The sequence below is a fragment of the Callospermophilus lateralis genome, chromosome 8, assembly GCF_048772815.1.
Source record: "Callospermophilus lateralis isolate mCalLat2 chromosome 8, mCalLat2.hap1, whole genome shotgun sequence".
In the NCBI taxonomy this organism is placed as follows: domain Eukaryota; kingdom Metazoa; phylum Chordata; class Mammalia; order Rodentia; family Sciuridae; genus Callospermophilus; species Callospermophilus lateralis.
The window spans coordinates 14,694,009-14,714,919 of NC_135312.1; positions in this window are offsets into that span (position 1 = coordinate 14,694,009).

Below are 20,911 nucleotides of genomic sequence, written 5' to 3' on the forward strand. Positions count from 1 at the left end.
GCAAAGACAATTAGCAAATGAGCTATTTTTCTTGTTTGGATCATCAGAAGTGGCTGATTTATTTGTTTAATGATAGTTGGGATAACTATTTGTTAAATGTTTTCATAATCAAGATAAGTACTTCTCAACCAAGGAGTCAATTCCATTCCATGAATGTTATGTAACTTTTCCCTAAGCTAAAATTAAACATCATTTATACAAGGTCATTTTGGCTTAGTAAACACAATTTAAAGCTAGTATTATTTATATCAACTTTATTTAAAATGCTGTTTTCCAAAAAGAATCTTCATGTGAAGAAGAAAACTGTAGAATTTTTAAGTTAGATCCTCAGAATACCTAACTTTAAATAGAGATGAGAACATATTTTGCAAAAGTAAATTTTCAGCAGGAGATTTTGAAAGAGGTTATACAATAATATCTCCAATGATTTTTTTTTTTTTTGTTACTGCAAAAAAAGTTCACTGTTCCTCTTAATATACAGAATCAGTTTGCTGGATTGTGGGCACTGAAATGATCTGCTCCATTTCTCCATACAGGGTCTAGAATTCTGACATTAACTCAATAATTAGTAAATTTTATTTCCTAAAAAAGGAAAATAAATTTCTAGGATATATATAGCCTAGAAATTTATATATTTTATAGTAAGCCAACATGCTGAGTTGAGTACTCATTGCATGCAGTCCATTCTGATAATCGGTGTTTAGCAAAAGAAGCAATTTAGTGACCTTTTATATTAGCATTAGAATGATGAACATACTAAAATGTACCTGCCTGCTTCAGATCATGGAGCCCTGCAAAGATTCAGATATACAATACTAGGAAGCTAGCCCAGGGATGGGCAGGGGTGTCCCATGCCAGCCTCATAACAATTAATTACACATGTAAAACAAAGCAACAGTGATATTCAGTGGAATTCTTTGTAAAACTGTCAGTCCTGCCCACTTACTGCAAGGAATCACTGTTTACACATGGGTTCTATGGCCACCTCCTGACAGGAGGAGAGTGCAGGCTTTAAGTCAAAGCCCAGGAATGCACCACTGAAACTAGATGAAAGAAGCTTGTCATGATGTTCCAAACACACACAAAGAAAAACTCCAGTGCTCCAAACTATACACCAAGAAATGACACAAATATAGTAAACATTTTATTCCAAAGTTTTCCAAGTTCTCTTACCAAATACATACATGCCAACTTAGTTGATATAGAGAAACATGAAAATTTACAATGCAATAAAATAATTTCTCTGAAAGGGGTCATGCTTTGCAAGTTTGGACAGTCTAATTTTCACTTTTTGAACACATTTTTGATGCCAGTCTTTTTCTTTGAATTGAAGGATACATACTCTATATTTGGTACAACAGTATGTTGATCTCAGGCTCCTATTCAGAAAACTATAATTGATAATAAAGTCAGAAAAAAAACATGGAAACATTTACTTGTCAAAATTGCTACCAGATAATCTTCCCTGATTTGGTTTCTCAGTTATGAGTTGTTTCCTTATTGTGGAAGTCATTGTGGAATAATTTACACCTTCAGCATTTCAGATGTGATGTTGTCCCCTCGAGAGTAGTCAGTTTTACAATTTCGGCCACCCTTGCTCCCTGAGTGTTTTGAGTTTTTCACAGTTGGAGTTAGCTAACATGGATTTTGAAGTTTATTTCTTTCTATGCTGCTGTATATGAGTCTTTCCTTTTGATAGGCAGTTCTTGTAAAAAAAAAAAAAAAAAAAAAAAAAAAAAAAAGCTCCTCTTCTGTTTCTCTACTCATTATACCCTTTGCTTCAGCATCACACTTGGCTTGACCTTTGGATTATCCCATGAGCATTGCGCAGAAAACGTGAGTCATTTGTTAATTCTACTCCATGATGAAATCATTCATTCTTTGTTTTATTATTTACTGAGTAGCTGCAATGTCCCAGGTTCTCTTCTAAATTCTGGGATATAGAATAAACTGAACATACCAGAAGTCCAGTCTTCATTCCCATTCAATATATAGAGGTATATATTGAAGCAATTAAGTAAAATGTACAGTATATCAGATAATAAGTGCTATAAAGAAAAAACAATTCAAGAAGAGAGTTTTCAGAGGGTATGGGAACAAGGATTGGAATATGGAACACGGTTAGAAGAAACCTGTGAAATAGGGTGATGTTTGAGCAGGACTGAAAGGAAATGAAGCAATAGGATATGAAGGTCTCAGAGGAAGAGGATTCTATACCCAAAGAGTAGGTGCAAAAACTCAGGCAGGAGTGTGTGTGGTGTGTTCAAGGAGCATCCAGAAGTATCTAGATGAGTAACTTGAATGATGGATTTTTTACTTGTGAAGAGAGGGAAAATTATAGAGGAGCAGGGTTTAGAGTAGGTATAGGCAACAGAATTTCAGGTGGGATGTCTATTAGATCCAAATGGAGATTCCAAGTATCAAGTTGCACATATCCATCTGGAGTTAGGCAACTTGTCTGGATGGAGATATGAATTTGGAAGAGAGAGAGAGAGAGAGAGAGAGAGAGAGAGAGAGAGAGAGAGTGTGTTTGTGTGTGTGTGTGTGTGTGTGTGTGTGTGTGTGTACGTGCATGTGTGTGATTTAAAGCCATACCTTAAGGTAGGATAAGTGATTATAAGAAAAAAGAGAAATGGTCTAATGATAATCCCTGGAAACTTGAAGTGTAAACTCAGGATTTCAAACTGAATTGTATATATCAGCGGAAGAGACATAGAACTCTCTAAAGAGTACACAGGTCTGATTAGCCTGTGGAAAATCAATTTCCATATCTTCTACAATGATATAAGTAATCATGATAAAGTTGATCAACCCAAGACATTTAAGATGAACATCTCATGTGTTCTTATTTTTCTCCTTTCCTTGCAGAATACTCTACTTTTATTCCATTTACACACAAATGCGAAACTCTTCCAAGGTTGCACTAGCTCAGGTGTTACTACCTTCATTCCCCCTCTGAACAAGGGGGAATTAAAAAGTACCTGTGTACTCTTGGACTCTAATGATTGAGAAAAAAATGCTTATATGCATTAGTGGATTTCCAATTCTTCTATGAGCATAAAATCGCAGGGTGACACTGATAAAGTTATTATTCAAAGTAAACAGTTTGTGATGATGGATTATTTTCTTTGGAGGCACATAATTTGAAAGGTGATCAAAGAATGGTGTGATACTTTTATATGGAATTCTTTCTTATTCCATCAACATAAATGATGTTCCTCTGGGAACACATATGCAATACCTGAAAATGAAAACATGCAAAGTGCACTCTTCCTATATTCAAATAAGAAAATCATATAATATTGCAAGAGCTAGAAGTAATGTTGGTGTAATTTGGAGGAGGGGGTAGTTTTGTTTTCTTTGTTTTTTTTCAGGGAAACTGGAACAAGTCTATCAACTGAGAGTGAGGAATAGGGAGGAATTATTTAGAATTGAAGAGAGAATGGAAGATGTGAGATAATCATGCAGGAGAGTAACAGGCTAAACAGAGTGAGGGCACAGAGTAGGATTACTTGAAGCTAAGGTCCATGAATTTAAAGTAATACACCAGTAAACATAGTTGTCTCATCCTCTAGCCATGTTCAGCTTGAAAAGGAGGTGTCTTAAGTAATGACCCTTAAAAGTACACTAGCATCCACAATATTCCTTATGGTGGGTTGATTATTGTTCTCCAAAAGACTAAGTTTCTGAAATTCTTGTGCATGAATATCACACATTTCAGAAATGTCCTGATTTACATTATGACTAAGGGCTCCTTACTATAAACTTATGAGTGAGTTACTAAATGGCAGTGTATTTTGTGGTCTTATGTTAGAATTAGTTTATTTCAGGAGTTTCTTGAAGACACTGACATGGTGCTATACTTAGAAGTCTGGCTGCCAGAAAATGTTGGTAAAAGTCACTGAGTTTCTGTTGCATACACACAATTGAATATTTTTTTTTATAATTCAGGAAAAAAAATTCATTTTGTTATCAATGCTTCATAGTGTGACCTGATTTGTGATTTTTATCTGCTGCTATTCTTGCTAAAAAAAATTATATTAGTTCGGCATTATTCATGTCAGTTTTGTGGCAAATTATTTAAACAATCCCATGTAGCACACAGTTACATGGTTACATGTTTGGGATTATATTTTTCCAATAAATAAACATTCAAAATTCTATGCATTGAAATTTAATTCCTAGATAAGGGTGGGAGAGCAGGTGCTTATCATGTACAAAGCTCTAGGTTCTATCCCAGCACCAGAAACAAACAAGAAGAAAAAGATAACAATTTAATTAAAAATCATTTACATTTCTATTACTGATGTAGTCTTATATATCACTTCCCCAAATTCCCTACAATTAACATCTTTGTGGTGTTATTCTACCTCTCAATGAATAATACTCAAAAAAATTGTGATTGATTTTTCAGGACAGGTGGTAATTTAAAAAAAAAACTAAGCAATTTCTGAGCTTACAGCATATTCTTAATAATTTAAGAATCACATGTACAATTCAAACTATTTTCTTATCAAGAAAATATGCTGTTTATATATTTTGATAGCAAGGAAGTTTTCTGAAATTTTGAATATTATATTCTTTCAAAATCTCTAATTTTAAGTTGGAATAGAGTGGGATTTTTATGATCCTTGTGATCTTGGTTCTCATGATAGACAGATGAATGCCCCCCACAAAAAAAACAACAAACAAATTCTATGTATCAGAACCTGCAAATGTTATCTGACATGTCAAAACAGACTTTGCAGATGTAATTAAGTTAGGAATCTAGCTGGGCACAGTAGCACATGCCTATAATCCCAGGGAGTCAGGAGGCTGAGGCAGGAGGATCTCGAGTTCAAAGCCAGCCTCAGCAATTTAGTGAGGCCCTAAGAAACTCAGCAAGACCCTATCTCTAAATAAAATTCGGAAAAGGGCTGGGGATATGCCTCAGTGGTTGAGTGCCTTGATTTCAATCCTTGGTACAAAAAAAAAATCTTAATATAAGGTTGTTATATGGGACTACTGTGTATGTTCAGTGTAAATAGAAAAAGCTTTATAAGGAAGAAAGGAGTCAAGGAGAAGAAGATGTGACAAAGGAAGGAGATGAGAGAAAGAGAGAGAGAGAGAGAGAGTGAGAGAGAGAGAGAGAGAGAGAGGGAGGGAGGGAGGGAGGGATTATGAATTAAAGAATGTACACTGTTTGATTTGAAGTTGAAGGAAGAGGTCATGGACCAACAAATGCAAGTAGCCTCTAGAAGCCAGGCAAGTCAAGGAGATGGATGGAATCTTCTACAGCAAACAAAAGGAATGCAGCTCTACTAGCAATTTTTATTTTAGTACTTCTAACCTCAAGAACAGTAGGATAATGAGTTGTGATGTTTAAACCACCAAGTCTATATTAATTTTTTATAGCAATACAGGAAATTTATGTAATCCTTTTTTATTTATTCATTTACTTTGAGGGGCTGGGGGGTGACCCAGGGCCCCACATACGCTAAGCAACCACTGCACAATTAAATTACATCTCTAGTGCTATGCAGTCTTACTTTATTTTTAAATATTTTTTAGTTGTCGATGGACCTTTATTTTATTTATTTATATGTAGTGCTGAGAATCAAACCCAGTGCCTCACAAATTCTAGGTAAACACTCTACCACTGAGCTACAACTCCAGCCTTGCAGTCCTATTTTAGAGTAGTACTACAATCATTAAAAATTGGGAACTGCTAATTCAGAGAGCCATTATGCCAGGTCTTTTAAAAAGCAGCCAGAGTGAATATCTCTTTGGACTCCATTGCGGAAACCGAGAACCATCTGAAGACCCCAAGGAATTTATCTCTGAACCTCAATGATGACCTGCTCTTTCATGACCTCTGGGGAAGCATATCAGATCTAATTACATTCTTCTATTCCTTGAGCACGCACATAAAGGAGAGAAATGTGAACTTTTGAATTAATAGACATTTAATGAATCATCTGTGGCTACTCAGATCCACTACTACTTTTCAAACACCTGCAGTGAAATGGCAGGGTGGAGAACCCTTGTTCCTATCTATTCTTGAGTCCATTTATCTGACTTCATGAGCTCTGAAGACAAACACAAATAATCATTGATTCAGTTGCATTATCCATGGCTCTTTGTGCCTTCCAGAAGTCAAGGTACCTATTTACTACATTTCCTTTATAGTTCTTAAACAAGAGAGGTGAGCAGGATACTGTTAAGTTGGTTATTCTAGTAAAAGGCAATAAATGCTACTCTCTGTCAAAAAAGATAAAGAGACAGCCTCATGAAAAGGGAGCACAGGTAGAGGAAATATCACCAGGGGTAGTTCTGAATCATTTCTACAGCAGTCCTACACTCTCCAGCACTATTCTAATAGCTACAACTATAGAAAGCTTTAATAAATCATTAACCTTCATTCCTTAAATAAGAAATACTGCTTTGATTCAAAGTTTTAATAGTTTGAGGTTAAGAAACCTGTAAACATTTCAAGTAGTGTCACCATCAACCCACTGATCATGTACTAATGGAGATGGCATCCAATTACCTGCTCCAAATGCTTCCATAAACTCATTTAAAAATACCTTTAAAGTCTCTTCTAGCTGCTTTTTCCAAATTGAATATTTTAAAGGTACACTAGAGTAGCCTGTTTTACTTAGGATGGATCTAAATGTACTCTCAAGGCAGAACTATCTAAGAGTGGCCATTACTTTTATGCCTGCATTACTTTTTCATAGCATAGTAGCAAGATTTTGTAAGAGATGTGTTCTAAGAGGTTATTGCTCAATAAAAAGTTCTTGGATAATTGGCTTACTAGATTTCAGCTGTTGCTCTGACCACACAGCAAGTATGATTTGAACACAAATCTGTCTCATAACAGAGCCTGGGGCTCTATCTGCCATTGAGAGTTTTACTTTGGTCTTTCTTTCATCCCTCTGAAATATTGGTTTTGCAATATAAAGAAAAGGCTTTACAAAATATTTGCAAGTCATATACACTTTAACAATCATATATTACCACAATTATAAGTTTTATCAAATCATCCTAATGCCAGAGGCTCAAAATAATTATCATTTGTCCTTGGATACACAACTGCAGGTCACTTGAGAATTGGCTCATCTATGCTGGGTTGGCTGGGGTTGTTTCGAAGCTACAAGTTGGGACTATATCTGTTTCATGGTTCTCTCTTCCTCTGTGGACCAGAAGAATTGCCAAGACATGCTCTTTTCTTGGAAATTTTACAAGCACAGCAGGGTAATCCCCATGATACAAACAGTTTAAGCTTTTGCTTATATCGTATCCCCTAGCACTACTGGTGTTCCATTGGCCAAAGCAAACCACAAATCCAAGCCCAATGTCAATGAAATGACTACATGCAGTGTGCAGCAGGAGGCTAAGGAGGGAAAATATTATTGACTAAACTATAATCTAATCTGTTAAAGCCTCTGACTAACTTAATCCATAGCTCAAATGAACAAAGGGAAAACACGAAAAATTGGCTGAAACTGTGGATCCAGAGGTGTGTGTAGGAGAAACCAAAAGACTGTCTCCCCTCTATCGTGAACACCAGCCATTCTCAGTCATTACAGCACTACAATCAATTCTGAAATTCCAAGGAGAACATATCTTTGGCTTAGGTTGGGCATGTGCCTGCCCCTCAAGTTGGATGGCCAGGGTTTAGTAATATAAACAGTGGGCTGTTTAATTTTCTCTTTTCTATTTGCCATCCAAGATAAATGTCAGCTTCATTTTAAAGAGAATGCCTCCCAATTTTGTGTTACTGGCTGTCACCTTTGTTAGGAGTTACATATTTAAGTAGATCTAAGCTGTTTATCTTCAGTGAGAGAGAGAAAAAAAAAATCCTTGTCATGCTATTCTAGGAATAAGTCTGAAATTAATTCTAAATGTTTGCAAGGCCTTGGAATTGGAAAATGATGACTGATGGGAGTTAATCAGAGACTGTTCCTAGAGGAGGTGGTGATGGCCATTTTTCCTCTACTCCTGTATTTGGAGAGGAAAACACCAAAATGAATATTTGAGCATCTTGTGGATGGATATAAGGGAGACCAGATTCGAGGAGGCAATAAAGTCCACTATATACAGATACAGAACCATTAATTTGAAATTTACTGTAATCTTCACTGTCATTCAGAGATCGATGAAAATAATATATTGTTAAAATAGCACAAAAATTCAGGAAGGTCTTATTTCAAGTATCAATAAAAGAATAAAGATAACTAACTTTGAGTGAACCATGGTGGGTTCACATGGCAGAGTTCCCCATGGATGAGCAACACTTCCCAATATTCAGAAATGCATGTTACTTAAAAATACATAGATTTCAAGCATACCTAAATAAAACATAAAATACATTACTGATCCCTCATGTTGGCAACTAAATGAGCACTGAATGTGAAAATGACTTTTGATTTTGTTTTCGGTTATATTGACAGAATTTTGATTTTTGAATGCATAATGTGTGTAACAAAAATGTGAACTTTTAAAATTTAATGCATGACTATGAATATTCTAGAAAATTATACTTTTGAGAACATGAAAATAATTGTAATTGCCAGTGTTTTCCTTTTTTGTCATTTTATGCTTTGGGATGAAAATTTATGTTTTTTATGCATTTTAAAGAGTCAGTTATATTTTATTCTTAATTGTTTATAATGTACAAGTTAAGATAGCAATGGGAATAGGTAATAAGAATACAGAGAAGACCAGAAAAAAAGAGAATAGAAAATCTTCAAAAGAGATAAAATTTTTAAAAACTAGAAATAGACTATTTTTGAACATACGCTACATAAAATTAACAAATCAGGCATTGTATATGCTTTACTTAATTAAGAATTAAGTAATCAGAACAATAAAAATGAACAAAGAAGATTTTCCCATCAAATCAACAATTTAAACAGTCGGACAAAATCCTGACAATTTCAAGTACTTTAATCACTAAAACTTGTAAATACCAGCTGAAATCAATGAGAAAAAAATGAGAACTATTCATATCACATTCACACCTCAGAAAAAACAAATGGCACTCTAGTCTCCCCATTACAGGATGAAGGAACGAGGCTTCACCACAAGGGCAAGTTGGGAGAACAAGCCCACAGTTTTCTCTGGAGATTTGTGTTTTTCAGATTGTGATCCTGGAAAATGACTGTTGCAAGCCTTCTGACAGCATGAGGGTGTTTATGGAGAAACACAATCTGATTCCAATGAACGATTGCAAATTTTTTGCTGAATCTACATGACAGAATAATTAGCATTTCATTTTAATCAAGTTATTTCAAATGGAAAAAAAGTTGTAAAGATTGGAGTTTGTGTTCGCAATTAATGGCAAAGAGGGCTGCAGTTGTGTTTCTCAACTTATCCTCAAGTCCAGCCTTGGCTAGTGAAGGTAACACTTAAGCATTTGTTGAAAGAAACCCCAAATACCACTTTCCAATTAAAAAAAAAAAAATCAGTACAGCTACTAATACTCGAAATGCTGAATAAATATCAACCAGTAAAGAACACTCAACAAAAATGAGTACCAATGCAGAAGGGAATATCATACATTTAACATTAACAAAACACAGTTTTTCATGAAATTGAGAGAACAATACTTAAAACAAAAAGTTTGGTTTATTTCAAATTATTTGAAAAATATCTATCAGCATACCTGATCATATAAAATGGTAAAAAAATAAGTTAAAGATTATTATCTGGGATAGAAAAATAAAAATTAAACTACTAGTTTAATGAGAAATAAAGTAAAACAAGAAATTATACATAAATAAAAAGTAAATATTACTCTATTCAAATTTATCATATCAGGGAAAAACTATGGTAAAATGTAACTGATATTCATTGTATTCATTACAGGTATGGTTGATCTCTCAGAAGAAAATAGGAAGGTATATCTCATTGGTTTAATACCTGTTGGAAAATATATATGCATTATGACCTAAGAAATTAAAAGCAATTTTCAACTTTCAGCATTGATATAAAAGGCTTTCTACAACTATAATAATGATGCTAATATGCTTAACAACTAAAAAAATATATAGCTAAAATATACTGCAAAACCCTAGAAAGAGGTACAGTGCATAATTGCATATAGAAGACATGGCTAAACATATTATAGCAATAATATTCATTAGACAATTAAGAGATTACACAGAGTTTTCAAATTTTTTTGGCTTGGGTGGTTTTTTTTTTGGGTTTTCATTTTTTAATTTTTCCAAATTTGAAACAACTTAACCTGACAAAACAAATTGAAAATATTGACTTTAAAAGCATACTTGGATATACGATGATGGTGCCAACTGAATACTATTAAATAACTGATTTGATTAGGCAAGATATGACATGTTTTAGAAAAATAAGTGAAACAAACAGGAAAACCTTAAGTAAAAGTGAATGTTATCTTAGGTAAAAATTTAAATTAATATTAAATATGTGCCATTCAGTTATTTGATGTGAATTGTCATTTAGTATTAACAAGGTTAACAAAGTTAACAGAAGCTTACAAAAATTCAACTTTGGTAGTTTGCTTTCTATAAATTAAAATATATATATATGTATGTATGTGTGTGTGTGTGTAAAATTTCATGTTTTTAAATCAATAGAGACCATACATAAAATATGCATCAAAAGTTGCATTGAAACAAGATTTAATGACATTGGGATAAGAAAACACAAATGTTTTTAGGATTACAAAGGAGAAAGAAGATCACAAATAATCACCAATTCCTACAGATGCTGTTATCTGGTCATTTTTTTTCAGTCTTATTGAGATAATTTCACATATCATAAAATTGAACCATTTAAAGTGTTTAGTTCAATGATTTTTAGTAGTCTTGGGCAGACATCATTGTATTCAAAATTTTGTCATATTTTTAATAACACCTTTATTGAGATATAATTCACATACCATAAATTTGCCTTTTTATGAAACACTTCACTAATTTTTAGTACATTTAGAGTTGTACAACTCTGACCATGTACTTACTCAGAATATTTCTTCTCTCTAAGAAGAAACCCATGACCAATTATCAATCATTCCTTTTTGTTCCCTTCTCCTCTGCCCACCAAGTCCCAATCCACTACCATCCTCAGAAACACTCATCTACCAGAAACACTCATCTACATTTTGTCTTTATAGATTGACTGTTCTAAACATTTTATATAAATGGAAATGTGGCCTTTTAAGACTGGTGTCTTTCATTAATCATAATATGTTTAAGTTGCAGCCATACATGTTTAGGGTATTTCAGAACTTCATTTCTGTTACAGTTCATATACATCACATCACCCAAAAGTTTATGTGTGAGACAATGTAAGAGGGTTAAGAGGTGAACTGATTGGGCCAGTGCATTAATCCTCTGATAAGGATTAACTGGGTGGTAACCATAGGTAAGTAGGAGGAAGTGGGTCATTGGGAGCCTGCCTTTGGGGTATATATTTTGACTGTTGTAAGAGTAGTCTCTCTCTTTTTCTACTTCCTGGTGTGATGCCTTAAGCCTGTATACTTTGCCACAGTCTTCCGCCATGATGTGCTGCCTATCTGAAACCCCAAGGAATGGAGCCAACCCTCTATGGACTGAGACTGTGAGCCTCAAAATAAACTTTTCCTCCTCCAATTGTTCTCCTCAGGTCTATTGGTTTCAAAAAGAAAAGAAACAACTTAAACAATTTATTTTAGTGACCTAAAAATGTTTATTCCCTTGTAAGGGTGTACCACATACTATTTATCCATTTGTCAGTTGATGGACACTTGGTTTGTTTCTCCTTTGGGGCTACTCTTAGCAATCACATTCTAATCATTTATGTAAAAGTTTTTATGGGTGTATGTTTTCAGTTCTCTTGTATTTGTACCAAGGAATAGCATAGTTGGATCTTTTGGTAATTCTATTTTTAAATTTGTGGAAATTGTCAAACTAATTTCTATAACAATGGCACCATTATATATTCTCATAAATAAACTGTAGGTACTAATAAACTGTTGCTACTTATCTGATTTTTTCATACCTTTCTTAACACTTGTTATTGTGTATGTTTCTTATTATAGTCATTCCAGTGTATATGAAGTGATATTTCTGTGATGACAATGTTAAATATTTTTTCACATGCCTACTGGCAATTAGTTTATCTCTTTAAGAGACAGGTATGTTCAAATTCTGTGTCCCTTTTTATTAGCTTTTTTATTGTTGTTTTGCATTTTTTTTGCCATTTCAAACAAGACTAAAAGAATTTTGATGAAAGAAAAATTTGAAAACATGAAATAGAGAATTTTTGTTTCTGTTTTATAAACAAGACTTTAAAAATATTTTTAAAACATCCTAAATAATAGAGTTGAATTTAAATACCACTTTTCAAAGATGGTGACATTACTTCATACATGAAACTAAAATATTTTAAATACCACCTATCATCTTATAATTTATGTTTGGTATCCCTTATGAAATTTGAACATAATATGTAAAAATCCATAACTTGTGAACTTAAGTATTGTTTTACAAAATGTATTCACAATTTCTGTGACTACTGCCTCTTCACTGCAAAATATTTCCATGTTGAAATTTCTTGGACAAAAAAAGAAAAAAAAACTTTATTTAAATACTATTTTTAATGATTTATTTATTTATTTATTTATTTTCGTTACAATTCTTAATACACCACTATACAATGATTTATCATATCTCTGACTATATATAAGGTATATTGACACCAAATTCACATCTTCATACATGTATTTTGTATAATGATGAGAGTCTCCTTTTACCATCCATGCTATTCCCCTTCTCCCTCTCTTTCCCTCCCATTCCATTCCCTATCTAGAGGTAATCTTCCTCCCTTGCTCTCCCTCCCAACCCCATTTAGAGTCACACCCCCCCCTTTTATCAGAGAAGACATTCAGCATTTGTTTTTATGGGATTGGCTAACTTCACTTAGCATAATCTGCTCTAATGCCATCCATTTCCCTGCAAAATGCCATGATCTTATTATTTTTTATTGCTGAGTAATATTCCATTGTGTATAAATGCCCACATTTTTTTATCCATTCATACGTACACTGAAGGACCTCTAGGTTGTCTCCACAGTTTAAAGACTATTAAATAATTTAATTTTGTTACTCTCAACAATAAACAAGTTATATAGGAAATATTGATTTTAAAAACAACATAATTAGTTAAGGTAAATTTTTTTTCCTGTATAAGTATATAAAAATCTGTGAATCATATATTTTTGCTACTAATCTAAAATTTCCAGCCCATTAAAACATATATGATCATGAAAAATAATAATTAATAAAACTGTATCTTACAACATTTTATTTATTTATTTACTTACTTACTTACTTACTTACTTATTTATTTGATACAGGGTCTTGTTAAGATGCTCAGGATCTGGTAAAGTTACTAAGGTAGATATCCAAGTTTCAATCCTCCTGTTTCAACCTCTAGGAATGCTGGGATTACAGGCATGCCTCCTCTCACTTGGCTGTGTTTTATATTTCCCATATTTCAATCAAATGAAAACCACTCTGTGTTAGTCAACTTTCTTTTGCTGTGACCAAAATACCTGACAAGAACAATTTAGAGAATAATTTATTTGGGGCTCATGGTTTCGAAGGTTTATTCCATGGTCCAATGACTGCAGTGCTTTGGGCCTGAGATGAGGCAGAACACCATGGCAGAAGGGTGACAGTGGAAGAAATCTGTTTACCTCATTGTAGCTGAAAAACAGAGAAGAGGTGGCCCCAGGGATAAAATATGAACACAAGGGCACACTCTCAGCAACCTTTTTCTCTAGCCACATCCACCTACCTCACATTTACCATCTAGCATAGCAGTAGTCCTTCTAAATTATGAATTCATCAAATGGATTAATCCATTGATTAGGTCACAGCTCTTATCAAGTAATAATTTCACCTCTGAGCATCTCTTCTTTAATACAGGAGCTTTGGGGAGGCATTTAATATCCAAGTTGCACGTTTTATAAATATTTTTACATTTTCTGTCTTAATGTTAAGGTAAAGGTAAAGAATGTAGTACAATTATTTAATAGTTTATTAACTTGGTGAATAATTTTAATATACCTTAAAAATTCATTTATTTTCTTGTTGAAGCCAGGCTTAGCCAGGTCTACTGTTAAAAATGTGTGACTAATTGCAATAGTGTGTATGTTCTGTTTATACAAAATGAATCAGTGTAGAGAGGCTAAATGTGATTTTTCCCTTCTAATCCTAGAAAGCCCAATACACCCATGATTATGTTAGCAAAAAATATACAGTCCATCTAATAGGAGTATCTAGAAAAGAAATGTGGGCAGCTATCATCACATGTTATCTGAATTAAACAGATTAAAAATCCTAGAATATTATTAAGAGAATTGTACAACCAGAGAATAAACAAGCCCAATTTGCAATTTCTGAGAATGTGAGAGATTTAAAATGCCCCTTAATTCTCTTATGTTCATAGGTTTACAGAAAAGTGAGAAAGCTATTCAACCAATAAGTAAAACGTACACTTATTTAAGGCTTACTGCAGAGATTTAATGTTTCTGATAGAGCCAAATTTCATGGGGAAATTAATGAACTTGAGACTGTTAGGCCATGGATCAAGATCAGAATATAATCAAAGAACATTCCCATCTCATTCCTTTCTCCCAACATAGAAAGTTCTCACCACCCTTGCCTCCTGAGATTTCAGAACCATGGATCAGATTAGTGTCTTCCATTTATCTACTATTTTCCTTTGCATATGGGGGTGTTTATGATTCCAGGTTATTTTATCCCTTTTCTACTACTGTATATGTGGAAGCATGGAAAAGTAATTAGCTTTATAAGTTTTCCATGCCTGTCCAGAGCAAGGGAAATCACATTCAGATTTTGATATGGGGTCTACTATATTGTACCTGAAGAGAGTGGGCTGGCGTTTGAAGCCATACCCAAAGAAGGTTGTTAGATTGACTTCTTTGGCGAGAGGTCGAGACTGTTTTTTTCTATGGAGGTAGAATGAATGGAATATTTGAGGTTTGAATGGCATAAATTATCTGTATCTAATGCTGTCCACTGAATATTTTCAGCTTCTGGAACGCGTGATGGGGCTGTACTTCACATCTTCTTGTAGTTTAGAGGGTCATATGACCAGATCTGGCCAATGGGTTGCACTTGAAATGGGATGCCACTTCCAAGCTATAGCTTTTCCTTGATCTTTAAGACTCCATGATAATTAGCAGTGTTAAAGATAGTGAATTATCCATTATCCTGACTACACAGACAGAAATTCTGAGGAAGAGCTTTCAGCCAAACTCCAATGGACAAGTAGATGAGTGAGAAATGACTTCTGTTGTTGAAAGCCCTACAGACATGGTATTGTTTATTCAGCCATTATATGAATAAACATTCCTAACTGCCACAGTGACATTAAACACACCAGATTCCTTAAGGAAAAGTTAATATTTCTTCAAATTAAATGTATATTTAAGACATTTAGTTGTAAAATTATGATTCATTAATATTATTTCAAATTTATTTTTGAACTGACTTTGATGACCCGTTGTTTAAAGGACTGATCCACAAAATGATTACCTGTGAAAAGCAGGGTAACTTCAAGTTGAGATCTTTTACTCCCTCTACAGTATTTACAATTACTGCAGGTGGCACAGTGATTTTTAGAATAATGGAAGTTACTGTGGCTCTTTACTCCCAGTTTCTCCCCAGGATACTTGGCAGTTTCTCTCAATCTTCTGTTTGCTTTTTCAAAACAGCTGGAACTTAATTCTGAAAGTACAGAGAGAAAACATTGTCCTACCGCTTTTAATTGCCAATTAACTAGATTTCAATTTATGAATCCATCCTGTATGCGATTAAATAATAGCTTTAAAAAGAATTTTAAACACTGTAAGAGTTACTACTTCACAGCCCTTGCCTAAGTTGTTAGGGTTAGTAAATTCTAATCTACAGCTATAAATAAAAATAATGCCTTTATGTAACCATTGAAGGGAAGTAAAATATCCATACCGTTAAATCTCATCTATGTAAATTTTAATAATATTAGATTGAGCAATTACAAGAAAAAAATGCCCTTGCAATTTAATGAAAAGAGATTAAGAAAAAGCACACATATTAAAACACATTGGTTTCCATTATCCTTGGTTTCAGTTTCCAGGGTTTTCATTATTTGCAGTCAACCTCAGTCTGAAAATATTAAATGGAAAAGCCCAGAAATCATTCATAAGTTTGGAATTGTGTGGCAGTCTGAGGAGCATGATGAAGTCTTGCAGTGCCCACTCTGTACTTCCGAGGATGTGAATCATCCTCCAGTTTAGCATGGCCAAGCTGTGCACAGTATTGGCTCCATTAGTCACTTACAGCCATCTTCATTATCAGATCCATGTAACAGCATCACGGTGCTTGTGTTCAAGTAGTCCCTATTTTTGCTTAATAAAGACTTCAAATAACAAGAGTGGATGCTGACAATTGGGGTACTCCAAAGAGAAGCTATAAAGTGCGTCATTTAAGTGAAAGATGAAAGTTTTTGATTTAATAAGAAAAACATATTCTGAGTGTGCAATGCCCTATGGTAAGAACAAATCTATCCATGAAATTGTGATAAAGGAGAAAAATAGTCTTACTTGTTTTGCTATCATACATGAAATTGCAAAACTTACGGCCACAGTGTACCATAAGTGCTTAGATGAGATGGAAATGGCATTAAATAATTGGGTGTGATACTATCCATGGTATCTGGCATCCACTGGGAGCCTTGGAACATATGTACCACAGGTAAGGAGGACTAATGTATCATGCAAATATCAGAAATATGTATATATATGAAGTATATATATGTATATGTGTACCATACACACACATCATGCACATTTAAAATATGTAAGAATATATGAATACATACTTAACTATGAAAATTGAAATTCTCAAATTGAAATTTTCTTAAAGAAAAACAATGGTATACAGGATTTACTTCTTTTGATAATGTCTGAAGAAGTTATTTTGTTAAGAATTCTTGACTCAGATCTGGATTTCATTGATAGTCTTCTTAAATCAAACGATTTCAATTTTCTTTACCCATAAGAGGTAGGGGGAAAAAAGTGTTTACTTACTTGACAAGTAAAAGAGTAAGGATATCTTTTTTTGGTTCCTGCTGTACTTCTTAAGTTGTGCTTTATACTAGGTGTAAATAATGCTCAAGTATTATTGACATGGCTCTTTTCTTCTTAATAGCATGTTGATTTGTGTATTCCACCCATGATCTCTCTCTCTCTATGGACTCCAGAAATGAGGAAGAAATTGGAAATTTTCACCCTATATACCATCAAAGTTCTTAGATATAATTACTAAGGAAGTTTTTATGGGCACATTTGTTACTATGGAAATCCACAGTTCTGTGCTGTTGATTTGTGTAATCACCAGGGAATATAAATCACATAATTATTCCATCAGATATTTGCCATGTGCTATCCCTTTATAATCATTTATTGGAAAGCCCCTTTGTGCTTAACCATTCCACATTTGACAACCACCAATGTGTTCTCTAACTCTAAAATTTTGTCACTGGGACAAATTTATATACAGACTTTTGTGTAAACATTAGTTTCATTTTTCTAGGATATATGTTCAAGGATTTGATTACTGGATTGTATGACCAGTATATATTTAGGGTTATTTTTGTTTTAAGAAAATGAAAAACTATGTTTCAGAGAGGTTATGCTCTTTTTCATTCTCATGAGCCATGCACATATCCAATTTCTGCAAGCTTGCAAATTTTTATTGTCAATATTTTTCATTTAAGTTTTTCTAATACATGTATAATGAAATTCCATCGTAGATTGGCATTATTGTTGTATATTCAAAGTCTTTTGGAGGTAGCTCAAATTATTCTAGAAATTAAAAGGACCAGGTAACCATCTTGGCTTTTGCTTATAGCTGGTTTTGCAACCTAATGCATATCCCTAACTTGTAAAAATCTTAAGTTATCTGTACTGACAAATAGGAATAGTAACAACTATCTCATGCTCTTACTAATGTTATAATTATATGATGAAAGACATGTGAATGTACAGGAACTTCAAAATTACTACTGCAGGCAGATCTCTCCCCATGTGTCCTAGTATAGAGCAGGTGTTGGGCTCCCCACCAGGCCTTTCTTGGGCTTGCTCCATCACAGAACTGTATGAAATGGAAAGAAACCCCAGGGAACTCACTATTTTGTCATTCCTTGGGTTTTGAACCCCTTAGTCCACCTTCTTTTCATTTCTCAGAGTCTTTTTACCATTGTCTTTTAAATTGTTTTCAGAGCATTTATTTGTACACTGAAAGGTGGAGCATGGAAATGTGATTCCATCTTGTTTGAGAATGGGAAGTTTCCAAGCGTTTTTATGTACTAACTTAACCTTTGCAACTACTTTGAGTTAGGACAGTATACAATCTTATTTTCTACATATCTTAGAGAAGAAAAATTAAAATTAATAAATACCAAGGAATAGAAATATGTAATCGTATCACATGCATATACATGTATGAATACTTATATACACACATAGTTATAACTGTGATCTTGTACAGATTTACAGCTATAGTAGCTATAGCAGCTATGTAGCTACTTAAATTACGAAATCAAGAATTTTGGAATGAATGCATGTGTTTTTAAGTTACTTTATTCTGATAAACTTTGAATGCCATTAAAATTCATGCTTCATAATTTTTTATGAAACTACTGGAGACATTATACTTGGTAATATTTTGTACTTGTGTTATTTTACAATCACAATAAAGAAAACAGCTTTCTGAATTGATTCTTCTTACACAACAAGAGGCAACTAGTTATCAAGATCTAAAGTAATACTTCTATATCTTCAGGCATTTATTTTTTATTGGAAATTTATAGATTCTTCCTTATAATGATTTTTCCTAAATTTACATAGAATAGGTTTTATTCGTATCTCCTGTATTTTGCAGAATTTCCATGTTTTAGTGAGAAAAAAATTCCTCTGGTTTAACATAATTAAGGAGAATGTATTCTAAGCCATGAAAGAGCGATGGAAATAATCCTATTAATATAGAACAAAAGAGATAAAAAGTTTTGGCTCAAGTCATATTACATTCACTGTAATGATTCTCTATATGAAATGAATGTCTATTGGTGTGGGGTTTTTTTGGGGGGGAGGTTGTTGTTTTTCATTCACTATCTTCAATTAGAAATAATAACCCTAAGTGAAAATAGGAACATAGATACTTTATTTTACAGTTTACATAGTTCTTCCACAGATGTAGTTTTCATTTCATTATCATAAATTTTCTAAGATTCATGATTTATTGTCCCAGTGCCTTGGACCATCATTTCCTGCGTTAAGATCTTACCTCCAACCTTTCCTTGCTGCATGACTTTGATCAGATTACTTAACCTCAAACTTTCTGTCTCTAGACTTTCTCATCTCTAAGTTAATACAGGTTTTAAGGAAGAGTAAATGAGGAAATAAAGAAAAACACTCCAGATAGTGCCTTCATATAATAAATACTGAATAAATGTTACTTATTGTTATCTTCATTTTATACATGAGGACCATTTGGTTCAACAGATAAGTGTACCTTATATGTATATGAAATACATATGCGTCATATCTTACACTAATGTATTTTGAATTAAAATGAAATGAGTTTAATTTATTTTAAAAAAAAAGTTTTTGCAGAATCACATTTCAGAGCTCAAGAAATAGGGAGACCTGGCAGTGAATACAGAGGAAGACATTTACTGCTTGTCACAGAGTAGCCACTTTGGAGCTCAGAATTCATACTTACAACATCCCTTTGATTATTTTCATAGCCTGTTAGGAAACTATGACCTCGAACTTTGATAATCACCTCTTTAGACTAAAGTAGGGATCCACAAACTATAGACGCAAGCCAAATCAGATGTGTTGCATGTTTTGTATGACCATTGAATCAGAAGGGCTTTTAATGTATAAAACTTTGTTATTCACTTGATGATATGAAACATTCACTTTGAACCTCAGTTAATGAAAAATTGTCTTCCCAAAAAAGAATCCCAAAATTCTCATTAGCAGACATGCATTACAAGAAATTAGAATAAGTTATTATGCTAAGTATTTGTAAAATGCATTTTTTTCTATTAAATATTAACTGTCTACAGAATATCTTTTATTTTGCCTATAAAGCCTAAAATACTTAGTATCTGGCTCTTTACAGAAAAAGTTTTCCAGCTCTTGTACTAAGACACAAATGTGACTTCTGTATGAAAAAATTGCTTTTTGACCGTTATGCAGACGTTCACTTTGAACTACATTTTTCCAAAATGGTTATAAACTGCCTCTGTTAATCAGCACTGATTTTTAACCTAAAACATTTAATATTTAGTTTTGGGATATGAAAATATTGATTTTGAGTTTATGTTAGACTAGAGTGAATTTCTTTGCGATTTTAGCCTGATATTATGACCCTGTAAGAGGAAGGTCAATCTTTTTCAATTTAGCAAGAAGAACCTACAGGAAATGTGAGGGATTCCTGTCCTTTACTTCCTAACACAGAGTGTTTTCCTTCTGTGAAAATTTAGGAGACACATCACCAGGCTTAGTAGAGTCAAAAGATCATACAATTTTAAACTATTTACAACTGTGTTTTCTTTTTCTTGAGGGTGAAAGTCTTGAACATTCACTTTAAGCTAATGTAACTATTAAAATTTTTGCTGTGTGTTTTCCCTTGGGCTTTTAAATGTTAATGTGTTTTTTCAACCTGCATCATTGAATGTTAACAATCTTTTGCTTTATATTTTCCTCTATAATTTTTTCTATTATCTTCATGTTCTCTCTTTTTCTTCAAGTAACTTACGTATTAAATATTCAAATGTCACTTTAAGCTACTTCATCATCTCTTCCCCATACATTTTTTTTTCTTTACATA